The sequence below is a fragment of the Chiroxiphia lanceolata genome, chromosome 14 (assembly GCF_009829145.1).
Source record: "Chiroxiphia lanceolata isolate bChiLan1 chromosome 14, bChiLan1.pri, whole genome shotgun sequence".
NCBI lineage: Eukaryota > Metazoa > Chordata > Aves > Passeriformes > Pipridae > Chiroxiphia > Chiroxiphia lanceolata.
In genome coordinates this window covers 16,774,947-16,792,591 of record NC_045650.1, presented here as the reverse complement: position 1 = coordinate 16,792,591, position 17,645 = coordinate 16,774,947, and the positions used below count along the sequence as shown (strand labels likewise).

At 37.7% G+C, this 17,645-nt stretch overlaps 1 protein-coding gene across 3 annotated transcripts in view; it reads right to left on the bottom strand.

Moving 5' to 3' along the window:
• SLITRK4 (SLIT and NTRK like family member 4) overlaps positions 1–17,645 on the bottom strand; it is a 120,538-nt gene that overhangs the window by 85,884 nt on the left and 17,009 nt on the right. The window contains exon 1 of one of the 3 annotated variants that reach the window (XM_032702151.1): positions 6,274–6,379. The exons of the other annotated variants lie outside the window; for them this stretch is intronic. The gene's annotated coding sequence lies outside the window, so the exon portion shown is untranslated. Of the gene's footprint in view, positions 1–6,273; positions 6,380–17,645 lie in introns of those variants that run through there. 3 annotated transcript variants of the gene reach the window in all.

The following is a 17,645-nucleotide window of genomic DNA, read 5'->3' as shown; positions in this document are numbered from 1 at the left end:
TAAAGAAGATTTTTTTCTGGTGATGAGCATGTCCACACATGTGTTGCAGGCAAGTTAGATGAAGAATAAATCTACCAAAGTCATGATGACATGCCCTGCTAGTTCCACACTTACTGAGTTATTGGCAGCTGGGAACACAGAGTGAACCTTCACTGCAGGAATAAATGCTGCTGTCATGGATGCTGCAATTCCACCAACTCCATAAGTTCAGGCCACCTGGCACCATCAAACTCATCTGTTTAGGAGTTTGATTTAATAGTACTTTATGGATCCAATTGCCTGGTACCAAGCTGCCCAAAAATATTGCAGAAATAATCATCAGCAAGCAATGAGTGGCCAAAACTCAGGAAAAAACATTATAAACAGCTCTCTTAATCTTAAACCTTCATATGTGGGAATGCCATTATTCTGTTACAAAGGTAGCAGTGCCAACAGGTCTGAAACCTTAAACATTTCCTCCACTCTTTACTGTGTTTTAAACTCTATTAACATTCACAAAGGCTTCTTTTTATTAGGAAAAATTAACACTGAGAAACATAGTGACAGTCTCAAGTACCAGGTACATTTTAGAGCATTAAGTAACCAGCAAATTTTCAGACACACTGTTGTGGTTTTCTCCTCAGGGTTATTATCCTGGAATAATGGAACAGCCTCTTGCCTGAAAACCTGGAAAGTCCTACATGACCAAAGGTTTACTTTTCAATTACCAGCTTCATCTGCCCATAGGAAGCAAACATTTGAATATCAGATTTTACTTCCAAGCACTGGTGGAAACTTTTTGAAAAACACTTTGCGAAAAACACAGAAATATTTGCTGTCTAAAATAAGTGTGCCAAGATAGAAATAACTTTTTTGGGGGGGGGGGGGGATTTTTTTTTTTTTTTTAGATTTTGAGGAAAGTCACATGGTGTCTATATGTCTTTGTGCCATTTTTCAGACAGGTTTGATTATCAGATGTTTTCACTACTTGATTATCTGCCTATCAGCGCAGCTTGTGCAGATCATGGGAGTTGCTGTCAGACCAGCCCAAAGGATGCCAAAACATTTTCTTTTGTGGTGGACAGCAGTAGTTTTGCTCTTTGAATGATCCCACCTGATATCTTGCTATTGTCCTATTTATTTGTAAAGAGACTATATATGTAAATAAAGCATCAGTATTTACAATTGTTCACAGTTATTTTCAAGGGGGTGGTGTGGGGAAGGAGGTAATTGAAGAGCAAATAGCGAGATTTTGGTCTATACTGGAAAACATAATACACTATAGTCAGAGATTAGAGCAGACAAAATTGCTGAATTTCCAGCTGCTAAAAATTCTGCAGGATTGCCCTAGGTCCCTGGAAAGATGAAAACATGGGATCTTTAAAGCTTGAGGTAGTTATCCAAGTAATTTTGGAGAGTCAGAGTCAAGAAGGTCAACATTCCCAGCAATACCTTAGGATTCTGTTGTGTTTGATGATGGTGAGTTCTATCTCTGTTTCCAAGAGACCTTTACTAGCAAATCATATTTCTTGGTTAAGAAAGAGCTGATAAAATGTTGTGATAGGATCCTACAGTCATCATGGAGGGAACAATTGTTATGGCAGAAGGAATGAAATATGCAGTCACAAGCTGTGGAGGAGCTGGTCTTGGAGAAAATAAAAAAGGTTCCCTTCATGAAAAATTGCAGCCTATTAGGGATGAGGGTTGCACTCACTAAGGGTGAAAAATCAGCTGACTCAAAGTGTTTATAGACAATCTGTGATACATTAGCTGCATTCTTCATTGCACTCTATCCTTAAAAACTCCTTTTCATTCAGTGCTGTGTTTATGCAGGTATGTTTTATAATAATATTTATAAACTAGGATGACATATTAGATCATCCAGCCCATCTCCTCTATCCAAGTGTTCTGATTTGCTGGATTTTAATTAACTCATTGTACTAATCCACAATACTGTGAGATTAACATGCATTTGACCCTTTATATCTCATAAGCATTCAGAAATACTTTTGACATTTTAACATTTCTAGATACTGGAATCTCTTTAGTCACAGGAAAATAATGGCTACTTAATAAAATTCTCTAGAAAATGGTCCTAACCCATATCCTTCAATGGAAAGACCTCTGCCTAAAGCATCTTACTAAATGGATGGCTAAATGGAGGCATTAACTGAAAAGAAAACATTTTGACTTGTAAAACCTCTACTTATTTCTATCAGCTTCTGTGCAGCTCAGTCCACCAGCATATGCACACTGCTTGGGCAGAACAGTCTGCAACAGTTCTTATCCTACCCATGGAAGTCTCTTTCTTTTGTTCAAACCACTAAATGATGTTCTTCAAGACTGGTGGAAAAACATTGTCCTTAAGATTTTACCCCATTAAAAATTTTGTTGAACCTCATTAACAGATGTAAAAGTAAGTGAAAGAAAAGAAGACGTAAGAAAAGGGAAGGGGAGACTGATTTCTACCTCTGTCACCACTCTGCACCTCACAGAATGATAAAAGGGTTAAATAGGCAAACAAATTCCTAAAAGAACACAGATCTCTATGTAGACCTTAATTTCATAGGTTTTGAATCAGACTCTTACAGGTGGATTAGTATGCATTATTCCCCAGTCACTTATCCCCAGAAATGCCCAGTTTTACAGAACAAAGACCTCATTCTTTCAAAAAGGGCACTTCACCTGCATTTTACCAACATTTGAGAGAAATGCAAATTGGGAAACTGAAAACCAGACAACTCAACATCTATTAATAATGCTACAGGACTATTTATATCTAACCTGAAAGCTGCACTTCCATAGCAATTTCTTTTAATTTGAATTCAACTTACTGCACTTGGCAAGTTTCTGTGAATTTGCAAAGTGCCCATGGAGATATGGATACAAATACCTACTTTGGAGTATCAAATGGTACTGGGTATATAAGCTGAAAATTGTTCTTTAAGCCTGATAGGAATTAGTAGGAGTTGTAGCCCTGGAAAAGGCTACACAGGAGTTAGATTTTATGGTCATTATTCCCAGAAGAAGATATTGTTATTAAATTCTGCTGATCAGAGGCAGCAGTTTGCTACAGATCAGATTATGATCATTTATGTGTTTATGGGCTGACAAAACTCAGAAGTTAAACACTTCATTAAGTTACAGGGCAAGATTCTCACAGGATGAAATAATGCAGGTACATTAGTTTGCATCCATTTAGGTCAATTATGTGTCTGAGTCCCTGGCATCTGACATCAGATCAGGGACTTAAAATGTGTTATTCCAATACCCTCAGATACTAAGCTGATTTCAAGCACTCCAGGCTTGAGTATAACTACCAGCTGTCTTTAAAATTAATTATGAATCAAAAATCTTAGCAGCGAATTTACCTGGTTTTGAAATTTTTCAGCTAAAATCTGACTCATATTTTTCTAAGATATAGTTTTCCACCTGACACATTGTTCTGGAATCTGGATTTGCTTTTAGAAGGCTCTAGTTGAGTCATGACCTTCAACTCTTCCCATTTGTCTGGATTCTGGAAAGGGTATTTCAGTAGTGGAATGGGAAAATAGATATTTTATAAAAGAAAAATAGCTGTCAAAAATTACTATTGGCTCCAGCTGAGAGAGCTCTCTGGGATACACAGACATTTGTTTTGAGTGAGAAAACCACCTAAAGCTTATCATAAGAGCTTCATACCTTGTGATACTGTGTGATAAAACTCTTTACAAGCCATCCTGCAAGTTAAAGCCATCTCTTTTTATTATTAGATAATGTAAAAGTTTGTGATGACAACTGAACTGCGTCTGCAGACTAAGAAAGGAGTAAAACAATTTATATGCAGCTTATAACCAGCACTGACAGTCTGAGCACGCATATGAATGGCCAAGGCAGAGTTCCACAGGTTCAAACCCAGGCTATTTTAATGAGGATTTTGACCCTCCAGAACATGAGCCTTCCGTGCTTCTCTCTAGTGATGCTGCAGACAAAAAAAGGGCTTTCTGAGAGAGTCTGTATTTCATCCCTCTGGTGTTCCATGACAGACAATCCCAGCCCTGCCCTCAGACGTGGCTGCAGAGCTGCCCACAGCAGGTACTGCTCTGAAGGCTGCTGGGCCAGGGCCACGGTCAGAGCTGGCACTTGGCGGGCACTAAATGACAGATGGCCACAATCTCAACCAGCCACACAGAGAACTCTGAAGGAGAAACATATGTCAGTTTGCCCTGCTTTGGGTCTTGTTAAACACAAAAAGGCTCTGGGGTTAAGATACCTTCCCTAGAACATACATTTAAATCAAACCTTCCACAAACGAGAGTTTGGAAAACACAGAAGGCTCAGCAGGTCAAAAAATGTCCCAGATCAAAGCAGTGCAGCAAACCAAACTTCCATGATTAGAACACATTAAACTAGACTTTTTAGAGCAGAAGACTTTAAAATAAAAGGTAATGGAAGAAGGTAGCAAACAATAAGCTTTACTTAATTTCTAACATGCCTCCAAAGCATAATTAGCTATTTTATTTCTTGATCAACTGTATTCCCTAGTGCTACGTTTCCCAGAAAATCCTTACATACCCTCTTCACATTTAAATAAAGCACTGGAAGAAAATGTGTTTCCAAGTGTGGAATCTTCTGTCTACAAACTGAAAAATCTCCACCAAAAACACTCTTGGGCAGAGGACCTGGGCTATTTTGAGAGGGGTTTGAAGAGCAGGATCTATGAAGACCCCAACAACAGGAAAAATTTAAAAAAGGCCCTTTCTGGCTTACTTTCTGAATCTAAAAATCATACTGTAGTCTGACTACATTCTGTAAGCTTTTGTAGTTAATGATTCGAAGTTTCTTTTTTTCAGACTGATGTTTCAATGTTCTAAAATGATTTCCAGAGTGATGCTCTGGGCTTTGATATCACAGAATAGATTCAGGGTGGGCAACAATGTTCTGTACAACTTAAAAAGACTTATTTCCACGTAGAGGGATGAATGTGGGTGTGATGGACTATAAGTTTTCTCTTGGTCCTTTTTTTTTAGTGACCTATAAAACTGCTGATGCGTGGGAATCCCTATTGAAGCACATCAGTAACATCTTCATACCTTAACAGGAATATTCTGCTATATATTAAATATGCTAAAGGTAATTATTGTGTATAAATAGCAAACATCAAGTCTTCATTAGCACACCAAGCATGGTATAAACAGCTCATACCTGACACAATATCACAACTCTAAAAAACATTAGGGAAGAAGAAGGTGAAATAATCAGGTTAGTTATTCATGATAGTGTGAAATTAGACCCCCAAACTGTAAGCTTGCAATAAATTGCATTAATAACTTCACTCCTAAGAATAGTTTCAAGGAAATCAGTGAAATCACTGTACATGTTTCTACCCACAAGGTATGCAAGCATTTCCAGGCCCAAAGCTACATTAGTCACAGTGTTGAAGCGAAAAATAGGTCACAAGAAGTGGAAGCATTTCTGCCAGCATTGGCATCATGGGGATTCCTCCACATGCTGGATGATTATATTACCTCTGGGATCTGCTCTCTTCCCCCAACAAAGGTCCAGACTTAACTCTACTGAAGATACAGAACGTAGAAAAGATTTTGAGCAGCTCAAAAAAGGTTGTTTTCCATTCTACTTCATTGATCAAGCTGAAGGAGCACTAAAACCCTTCACTACCTGCCCCCACATGACTACCCCCCCATTATGACTGAAAACATAAATGTCATCATGAATTGCTGTAGATAAAGATGCTCACATGCTGACCATGATGAAGAACATGCAGGTGAAATAATGCAGGTCGGATAAGTAACAAACAATGATGGATTGCTGAGTTAAAGAATACTATGCAGTTTTGTACCCTGAAGGTTATTTTTGGAATACTAATGAAAATATTGTTCAACTGACAAAAGAGTAAACATCTAAAAGCCATATTAAATGTTTTGAAGAAATAGTCTTCTTCTTTATGCCTCAGGGAGATTTGGAGTTATTTTGCTATGAAAGGAGGTCCCCAAGTGTGATCAAGATGTTAGGAATTTATCACTGTGCTTTTTGCCAGCTCACAATAAGTCACCAAATTAAATATGAAGTTTAATGAAAAGGTCATAGCTTCCAGCTTAATTTTATATAAGAAAAGAAAACGAGCTGTCCAATGACTGAAACCTTTAACATGATACTAAGCAAAGGAAGGTGAGTCAAATAGAAAGATATTTAATCTTAGGGTATAACAGAGACTCCTAATCAGTGACAGCCTTCAAAAGATTAGAATAACAGCTATTCATGTATTACTTTCAGCCCCAGATGGTTTATTTTTACCAGTGCTTCTTTGCCACTTTTATTCAGTAGACCTTCTTACACCCTTCCCTTCTTGAATCATCCTTTCTTGTTTTGGATGCACTCTTCAAAGAGAAAACAGGAGGTGTCTTCAAGAACTTGTCATAACTGACAAGAAATATGAGATAAATTTCCATATGTAGATATGGACACAAAATGCCCATCCAGCATAGGTTTCCACTTCCTCCATCTCCTTCTTCTCCATTATCTTTTAGGTCTGTAATACTTCTCTTTGCTGCATGTACTTCTTTACAAACACATCTGTGCTTGACAGGAAAAATCCACTGAAGTCAAGAATTGCTCTAAATAGAGTTGAAAATAAACCACATTTCTGTTTAATAAAAATATTAGAATAAAACCTACCTTTTTCCATTTCACTGTATGTTCTTGAAGTACCTAAAGTACTGCTTATTTACACTTGAAATTGGTGATGCTGAACTACCCCAGCAAAGCTTTATGAATGGGGTGATTGACCTCATCTCCCATTTTGCACTCCAGACAGAAAAAGATCAAATTGGGACTACTTACAAATGGATATTTGGAGACTCTGTGAACAAAACCTTCCCTCAGTGCTGTGAAAAGTATAATATTTATTTCAAACTCTGCTGCTTCGAATAACAATCACACATCTTTTCACACTTTTCCTTTGAAATTGTAGACATAAACCGCAGATCACTGACAAAGGAAGAAGCTGTGTGCATAGCAGCTGGGTAGCAAATATCACAGCTGGAAGAAGGGGAATAAAAACAAGACAATGAACAATCAGAATATTTCTTCCCTGCTCTGTCTGTTCTACTGGACAGGGAGCTTCACAGTGATGACTACTGGAGACCTAAAATAATTACAAACTCATATTTTAATTTCTCCTTCAGACATCTGTGTCTACTATTTACAGAAACTAATATAAACAGGGTTTCTGTGATTTACCAGACTGAAATAAACATGCTCAAGTACAGATATCTGTGCAGAATATGTAGACAAAGTTGATAAAAGAGCAGATGGCTTATAATAATTTTTCTTTTTATTTCTTGCTCTATCAGCACAAACAAGATACAAGACATTGCCCCCAAGCTTATAGGTTTGAAATTTTGGGTGTTATCATTTGTAACTTTCTAACAGGACTTTTCAAGAGGGAAACACTAATTTGTCTGATGACACTTCAGTGTTACTACTGATCAATGAAGTCTTAATGACTGATCAGCAAGAATAGTCATCCCTCCATCCTCCTGTTAGAACAGAGGCTTCTGTGAACAGCACACCTCATTAATCCACTACTGCTGGGCAAGTTCCTTTCTATTTTATTTTACTAACACATAACTGACTTCTGAAACTTATGGGACTTTAGCCTTGCATAAGGCTTTCTGTAGTGGGAGGCTGAAGGCTTCTGTGTTTCCACCTATGAAATTAGGGAGGAAAATCATACAGGTCCAACCAGACTTGCATTCAACTTCTTGCTTCAAGATGGAGTGAATGTGCAGGTTTTTCCTGACCTTTGATTTCCAAAAAGAGGAACTCGGGAAGTGAGGTGACTTTCTGTGAGTAGGTCTAATACTCTAGAGATATAGAGGCCAAAAGAAAAAGGTTATAGCCTCCTTCCTTATAAATAATTGATTCAGCTGATGACCAAGTAGTATACAAGAATTTTAGCAGAGAGAAAGAGGGAGAAGGTTTTTTCTGCGGTAGATAGAAGAGGCCACTATTTAAGTAGAGTGCACACTTTTATAAAGCACACAGATAGGGACATATCTGAACACAGGTTATCATTTCAGAGTTTTGTTTGTGAACTATGGAGGTCCTTGTATTCAGAAATTGCTGCATCCTGTGGCAAGCAGATATATTTATTGCACAGTGGAATTTGTGTGTGTGAATGGCTCCTCGACTTCTAAAAGCATTAACAGCAAGAATAAGCTACTGTTGACAACATGGAGATCAGCCTGGCCATAGGAAAAATAAAATACATGTACTGGCCAGATCATAACCCAGAAGACTTGATCCTGCTCATTCCTTAATCAAATGTGATGATAAATGAAATCCCTCCCTCCCCTTCTAGTCATCCTGTGCCAGTAAAGAGTTTACTGTGCATGGAGCAGCTGTCTTTATTTTTACTACTTCTTCATGTCTTTTTAGTTTTGTTTTTTTTAAATAATTAGAGGAAAACGTGCCATAATGATTAACTGCAGAGCAAGTAATGTGTTAAATTGGTCAATCTCAAAGGTATTTTTCTCAGACATTACACAGCAGTGTATTAATCATGGAAAATGGAATAAAGTTCCTTTATGGATTCAATGTGGACATGAATTAAAAACATCTTTAATTTGTCTCCACTAAAGCTCTGTGAAGCTTTAAATGTTTCTGGAATTTGAATTATGGCCAAAACTGGCCTCATGGAAAAGTCTAAGAATAGATTTTGTTTGTGCTACATGAGATACACGAGACTTGTTCTTCACTTTATTTGTGTATAAAATGTAAATGCTACTGCATTTAAGTTACTACAGTTACATCAATATGGAGTAAATGGATTAAAAGATTCATAGAACCCAGTACTTATTTCTATAATTCAAAAAATGACATTATTCCTTGAGAATGGAATTCCTATCCAGTTTTCTTATCAAATCAGCTACACAATAAATGTCACAAATTTTAAACCTGATGGGTACTGGTTTTCCTATTCAGTTTCTGCTGCTGGATCAATCAGCCTCACTAAAAATCCATGAAACAACTAAATAGTTCAGGTGCAAATCCCCTGAAGAGCAGGGCAGTGTTTACTTGTAACTCATTTACTGCTTCTCAAATCCTGCAGAGTATGTGTGCTGCAAATCAAAGACAGCAGAGGATATGAACATCTCCCTTTCTTATCTAAAGTGATTGCTCTAACAGGAAAGCTGGTGTAAAGCAAAATTAGTCTGATCATACAGCAGATGGGGACATTTTCTTGATGTTTTTCTAAATGTTTGTGAGATAAATGTATTGCACCAGTTGCACCCGTCTGTAATTGCACCTCTAATATTTAAAATGAGTGTGACCTCACACAAATGTGTTTGCAGCATCTTGCATAGATCAATGCTAATTGAATGTTGTTGGTATCTTATTAAACAGTATTTGTACTAAGATTAGGAAAGAAAAAGAGGCCACCCATTTACTTATCTGAATTCCTTTTCACAGCTGAATCTTAATTTTTCTCTCCTCCCTCATCTTTATTTCTCTTTCAAGAGGAATGCAGGATTTTGCTTCACAGTGATGATCTAAGAGGCTGCAAGCTGAAGAAGGATGCTTGAAGGATGATTTAATTGTAAAGTGTTTCATTTGGAGTCTACTCAAGTTTCCAGCTGTGAAATTGCAGATCCTTATATGCCAGAATTCAAAGTAATATCTTAAGTTTATATAGGATGTCTAACTGAAAAATTGCCAGCTGCTCAGAAATTTGTTAGGCCAGAACTCATGAAATCATGATATTTGCTTTAAATGGACTTTTCATTAGTCTTTTATTTTTAAACCTTTTGAAGTAGGTTGTGCACACTTACAGCTTCCCTCTGTCATCAAGAAGGCTGTATGGTTTTGGTTTTAATGAAAATTGAGATTCTCTCATAATAAAAAGAACGTGAGAGAGAGCTTAGAGAAAAGCCATCAAACATGATGAACAGACCTAAGAGATGAGGAAGTTATTTCAATATAGCAGCAACAGAGCAGACACGATTTTTCCTGCACTGTGTAGCAAAGAAGGCACAAAGAAGATCCTAGAAACAATTTAAACAAACACATATTACTTTATACTTTTTTCCCTATGAATATAAGCAATTCTAACTGCTTTCCTGACTGACACAGCTTAACATGACTATATCTGGATAAAATACCCACATTTAGCAGAATGCTGAGTATCATTAAGCTGCCACATCTGTAATTTTAATGCATATTTGAACAATTTTACATCTAGAAACACCCAATGTGTTTCATTCTTGAAGACAAACAACTGTCATCCCAATGCACGTTGCCTTTCTTTTAGAATTAATGTAATTTGATTTTATTCCATGATTGTAAATGCACTGTGTTTATCCAAAACATATTCACCACAGCCTCTCTGAGGTAACTGCACCTACACAATGACAAACTCCTTGGTCTGCAAAGAGATGACTGGAGGGGATGTGACAGAAGTCTCTCAAATCCACAATGAGCATGGAAGAAGGGGAAGTGGGACTGATGATTCACTCCCTCCCCAAAGGAAGCAAAGCCAGCAAATATTGAAGTACACAACAAAAAGCAGCTGTTCCTCTTCTTTGTAGGTGGTTCATCAATGGATGATGAGTAAACAGAAACACTCCTGAGCCACATCAGGCTCAGGAATTTTGTTAAAACAAAATTGCTGGAAATGAGAAGTATTAGGAGACAACATATGCTGGCTCTGTTCTGACACTCTCCACGAGGCATTTCCTCAAAGCTTTTGCCAGAGATGGGATGCTGAGCCACAAAGTTTTTTATTCTGACACCTTCTGGGATCAAAACAAGATCTCAGAGAAGAATGAATTGCACATTTTTTCATTGAGATCCAAAGCTCTAAACTGTACTTTAAAAAAAGAAGCCCTGCACAGACACAGGTCCATAAACACCTGTAGCTGTGAGCAGTGGTGACACAGCCCAGTGAAATGCTGCCAGACTAGGACAAAGGTGCTGGTGCTTTGGACACAGAACCAGTTCTCCCTAAAGGTCAACTCTACCTTGCACTGTCTGGGCAGAGCTGAGCTTGGGCCTGGCTCCACACCACAGTTCAGGGTACTAGAAGTCAAGCATAACACTCAGGTAAGCAGATTGAAGTGCTCCTGCTAGAACAGCAAAGCAACAAGGCAAGGAAGCAAGAAACACAAGAGGCTCGTCTCAAAGAGAATTTGCCCAAAGACAGTGCCCCTATCTGAATGAGCACCTTGATTTTCCTTTCAATGGACATATTTAATGTGATATTTCTAAATTAAAACTGGTTTGGTTTTCCAATTAAAGCAGAAAAATTGCTGTGTTCTGAAATGTTGAACCAGAACATCGACTGCAATTTTTTTTGGTTTGTTGCTGTTGTCAAAGTGAGTTTTTCAAGCATTAAGTTAGCAAAGTCTAACTTGTCTGCTTGCACAAAAGATTTGATCAGAAGGGTTTTGACCAGTGTTGTGTGTTTCATTCTTCTAGTTTTCACGTTATTCCAGCTGGAGTGTGGTGGCTGAAATTGTGTCAAAACCAGAACAACAATTCATGGAGCTATTAAAATGAGGAAAGCTGCAGAGCTCCGTTCACTGTGATTTACAGCCATCTAGCTGATGGCTAGAATGTACAATTGCTGAATAACTTGATTTCATTTTCTACTCTAGAAGACAGTAATTTAAAATCTTGTTTTTAAAAAAGCCAGGTAACGAAAACCTATGTGTGTGTCAGTATACAGTAATCTATTAAAAAAAATCCATGCCTGTTAATAGGATTTTTTTTTACCATCTGGAAAAGAGAATATATTTTTGGCTAGTAATCATGCTATGTGAATTTTAGTCCTTTACGAATAAAATTTATATCCAATTCTGAATATTATTAACCTGTTGCAGAGACAAGCTATCAGACTCTAGAGAGCACCAGATTAAAGTTACCTGCACAGCAGCTTCATTACATATGCAGTGTAATTCTGCTTTTCATAGAAATATGTGTTTTCTCCCTCTGTCTTAGTAATGCCAATGGCTGGAACATGTTCAGAGTAAATTACATCTGTGTGGGGGAACATAACTATTGGTGTGTCTCTGGATGTGGACATTGGAAGGTGCAAAGAAATGCAATCAGAGCACCATCATTTCTAGAACAGGCAGATATTTCTGTATGAAAACAGGAAAACTGCTGAAAATGCCTTCTTGCACATCTGCAGCAGCATCTGATTTTGGCAAATGCCTGTAGAGGTAGGGAGGAACTGAGATTTAATTATGTCAAAGAATGAAAGCAGTGTGAGCTGGCAGACCTAGACAAGCAATAAGGTGTTCTCCTTCTTATCCTTTTTTATGACCCCACAGACCCATAACAGGTAGTTTAAGCTGCTTCCCCTTAGGGCACCATCATAATGGAGTATTCCATGCAATGTGTTTCCACAGACTTAGAGAACCTTAAAGTTATTATTACCAGAATAATAACTGTTTGAATTGAACATTAAGCCAATTCAAAACTAATCTTTGAGACCACAAGCAACATCAAGTGGGAGCAAATCAAGATGGTTTTCTCACTGAACAATAATTCCATCACCCTGTCACTGCCCTAAATTTTCTATCATACAGAACAGGATACTCAATATGAGGGGACTAACATTAGGAGAACCAACACAAATTAAACTTGTTAATGTGAATTTGTTATGTTCAGTAAATGGTGTTGAGCACACAACAGAGATTATTTACCCATGACTGTTTTGAGATACATGTCAGTGACTCTTTTGGTGATGTAAACTTGGAGTAATCTCACTCCTAAATCAGTTGTTTTGATTTACTAGAAGTAACTCACTCTTGAAACAGGTGTTCCCCAGTTGTCTCACACTAAGAAAGTATCCCAAACCTATTTCATGATTTGCACAAATATTTAATAAATTTGTAGTTACCTTTCAATCTCCTCTTATGTCCAATTCAAGAAAGCTCAACAGGAACTCATTTATTGTAAAAGCAACCAGAAGGAGGGGAATAAATTAAGACTGGTAGCTATATAATTAGTGCTGAAGATAAAGTATTTCCTTGGACAAATACTCTAGTATTATACACTTTCCCTTGAATTAGCCTCTATACTTTTACCTATGTAAACTTATTGTAATTTACTGCATAAGTAGGTTTAGTGCAAATTGATCTTTCATTTAAAAAAAGGAGGGTATGGAATTTATTTCATTTTTTGTTAATGAGCTTTACACAACAAACATTTGCAGCTGCAGACAACATATTTGCAGTCCCTTTTCCTGAACACAGAGCTAAAAAACAAATCCATCCAGAAAGAGTTTTCCCTGGTAGTAAATTTTCTCTTCAGCAAAGACTATTACCAGCTATGTACAAAGACACTGAGATTGCAGATGAAATGTAAATCACTTCTTTCTAGAAGTCACAGAACACACTCCAGAAAACCCAAGGCAAGAAGTCTATGAAGTCTATGTCACTGGGGTCCCAATCCAACACAACACTAAACTGTATAATCCTCTTTTCCCTCTTTTGTCTCCTCCCCAAGTGGGAACAACCACGTTTATGAGTAAAGCAGAGTTGCAAATGCCATCTGAATCAAGGGCCTGAAGGAGCTACTCACTGTAAAGGAAACCAGATGGGAGAACAGAAGCTTTCACGACACTGAATGAAAAATATGGAACATTCAATTTATAGAAAAGAAAAACGTAAACCCAAACAACCCTATTACATCTATTAATGAAATAATTATAGAACTCCTTTAGTATATTGTGTTTTCAGGCTGTTTGTTTCTTCCAAGCTGAAGAGACAGTATTTAAAATGCATCAATTAGAAATGTTTCTAAATACAGCTGAACTTTTAAACACTTTCAGAGCAGAGCTGAACTCGGGACACTTCTTTAGGGACTGAATAATAGATTATGCATCAATTATAAGAATATATATGAAAAGATTTCAAGAAAGGCTGTCAGCCACTGTCACAGCATTCTAATGCGCTCGGACCTTCAGGGAGTTCAGGTGTTGGAAACCACAGATGCAGGCACTGAAATTCCTGCAGCACAAACCATCTGAATGAAAACTCCAGTCCTTTTTTTGCCCTTCTTACAGATATCCTCAGCTATATTTTGTCTGTCACCAAGTTCATTCTGTAACATTTTGGTTGCATCCCAGATACCATTCTTTTAGCTTGCTCACTCTATACTAATTTCTTTTCTGTACTCATCCTTGTCTTTCTGTCTCCCCTCTTGAATTTCAGGTTCTCAGCACATGACATAGTCCCAGTTAGTTTCTAAAAAACCTCTTTGAAATTCTCATAATAATGAGTCTTTCAGAGCTCTTTACCCTTACTAGCCATAAAACAGGACAAACACAGGACTAGAGCCTGGAGAAGATCTTTATTTATGTACCAATAGTCTGAGGGTTTTGTTTTATTTTGGCTTTGTGCTTTTTGATTGGATTTTTTGTGGTTTTTTGTGGTTTTTTGTTTGTTTGTTTATTTGAGTTTTTAATGATAAAATTACTCTGGAGCCCTGGCTGAGTTTTGCTTTCAGTACCTTCAGTTATACATGACCTACAAACTCATTAAATACATTTTGCCTACAAGCATTAACAACTCTCTGATCACACTTATTCTTGCATCATCTATCCTATGTCTTATAGGGCTTTTTAAGGAAACCTAACTGGAGATGAATTCTCTCCCAAACATGGATCATCCCTCTTTTAAGCAGTAGCACAATTTCAGGGCTTCCTAGAACTGTTTGCTAGAGGAAAATCAGTATTCACAAATTCAGGTATGCCCTGATTAATTTTTTCCCTACAAAATTTGTCAAAAATAAGTTAGGTATGGGATATATACTTCTATAAATCTTTACTTGCATGTTTAACAAAAAACCCAGAAACAAACCAAAAGCCACAAAACAACAACAACAAAGCAAGACAAACAAGCCAAAAAAATCCACTAAAAAATTTACTGAACCATTTGTCCAGACTTTGGAATACGAACAGGAAGACCAAGGCCACGACACACCATCCCAAATTAAATTGAAATCTTTTGCATAATCCCTAAATCCAAATATCTAAATGTTAAAAACAAGTGAAGAAAACATTCTCCAGAGCATGATTCCCACTATTACTCAGGCCTAGAGTTTATCTGTAGGAGCACCTACATAGGGCTCTGGAAGAGCATCAGGAAAAGAGGGGATGCAGAACACGTGGTGGAGTTTGTATTTAGAGTGCAGATAAAAAGCCACTCCTAGCAGTCTGCAAATTGAAGCAATTTACCAGTTTTGTCCTAGAATTCAAGTGCTACAGGTGTTCCAAGTAAAGAAAAGAAAAACGAAAACAGATATTTCAAGGGATACTATGTAACTGAACACGTATTGATGAGAGATTCTATTTTTTTCCTGTTTGGTATGTTTTGTTGTATTATTCCTAACACTTACATACTTTCTCTCACATTTGGGGCATCTGCCCAGCAGCCACAAGTTGCAGCTCCCACCCCTTTCCCCTTTATAGCTGTTCCAAATTCCATGTAGTGCCTCTTTATTTCTGTTCCTCTGTTGCCTGCTGCCATAAACATCAACTCCAAACTACTTAGTGCAAATCTCTGAACTGTTTATGCAGCACTGAGTTCAATAACTGCAAATGGCTGGGAATAGACCTCACTGGCACTAGAGCAGCACAGGAAATAAAAGGACCTGTCTCCACATCCTGCTTGTTTACTGTTCTATTTGCTCTGGCTTTTCCAAAGAAACAAGATTTCACAGTCCACACTATGAACTCACAAGCCAAAGTTAAATGAGAAATTTTGACATGTCACTTTTAAGTCATATACTGTAACTCTGAACTATTTCAAATTCTTCAAATTACATTCATTTCCCTTAAAAATGAGGAAAAAAATTGATGGCAACCTAAGAGCTGCTGAGTAGTTGTGCTCTGTTTTTAAGTTAAATCCATAATATTCAATACAGAATAGAAATCCTTTGGAAAGATGAAATATCAGCAGGAGAGGCAGAAAGGTATAGAATAGCCAATATTATTGCAACCTAGCAAAGAGAACTCTTTAATGCAGGCTTCCAAAATTGTCCTTAAATGAAATGTTTGTAATTCGGAGAAAATAAGGTAAAAGTTATAGCAAAGTTCTGCTTCAGCTGGTTCAGAAAGAGATGCAAAGAACAGGGCTGACAAAGGGACATCTGGGCATACAGTGCTGTCCTGAGTGGGAACCCACTTGTTACTCCCCTTTGAGATGCTCTGTGCATGTGACACGTGATGCCAGGCCAAGCTCTGGGTGGGTAATCACCTGGTCCTACCTGATAACATCCCCCTGAAACTTCACTGGTGCCTTTCTACCAGAGCTTCCTCCAGTGCCTGCTCACAGAACTGTGCTGATTATCTTGGATCAGTCCCCAAAGGTTTGCACCAAAAATAAGAATTTCTGTGGGTACTCTTCCCCCCTGCAATTATTGATTTGTGTGCTAATAGCGAGCTAGTAGTAAGAGGAAGAGATACAGCTGTCTTAGAAATTTAGGGTTAATTTGTCACCATCTAACACAGGCCATCTTTCTAATAGCTGGAACTAGGGTGTAAAAACATGGGCATAAGCACTTGGAGATTGAACACTGGCATGCTAAGCTATAGTGCCAATAGCTATTCCCAAAGTACTGCAATAAAAGGTGCATCCTGGTGAGTGCTTCATTTTCTGACCTTTAAGATGAGCTTTGCAGAGACCGTTTTTATTACAAAATAATTTTTTTTTTACTTCTTTCTCTCCTAGGGGCATATATCTTTGAAAGAGAAAAGCAAGAGGGCTGTCCATGCATCAGCAAGCTCAGAAAGCCCCTCGTAGCAGTTTTAAGACAGTGTAAACATATCTTTGTTGAATGAGCTTGTTCAGTTTTGCATGACTTTCATCCAGCATCTGTTAAATATTCTTGGTAATATTTTAAGGGCTCTGTAGACTTAGCCCATGACCTTCATTTTCTGCTCTGATCTGTGCATTTCAAGAGAGATAATTTACTTTTTTTTTTGTTTAATCAGAGTCTTTCCTGTTTCTCTGCTTGCTCTTGAGACCATCCCTCCTACAATTAAGTGTCAGTTGCCTATTCCTTTTTATCCATTCCCTTCCCATGGTGTGCTCCTGCAAATAACTTTGGGTCAGCAACTGTATGAAACTCAGTAGGCCCACTAAAGCCAGTAACCCATTTTAGATGCAGGTCCAGACAAACTGGAATGCTGCATGACTGGCTGTGCATTCCCACGTCATACTGGTGGCACCACAGATAACACACGGTACGGCCTCCAGGGAACAAATTGCAGTTCTTGGACCCTTCTTTGTAAAGACAAACCAGAACCACTCAGGGGACACAGTGGTAATGAAAATGTGTAGAATTAGAAGGTCTGTCTATTAGTCATAATTAGTTGTGTAGGTTGTTTTTGTTTAGAAAGTTCAGGTCCCTGAATCGTTGACAATTATTCCAGTGTAAATCCTTTAATTTATTTTCTTTTTCTTGCACAAGACATTCCTCTTCTATCACCAGGCAACAACCCCATCAGGAGGAAGGTCGACATTGTCTTTAGTATCTTAAATCACCTGAATGCTTAAATAGTTAACAACACTGAAATAAATACATTGAGGGGCAGAAGAATAGCCGCTAACTCTTATCTGCATTTAATTTTTAGTCCCGGCCATGTAAAACAT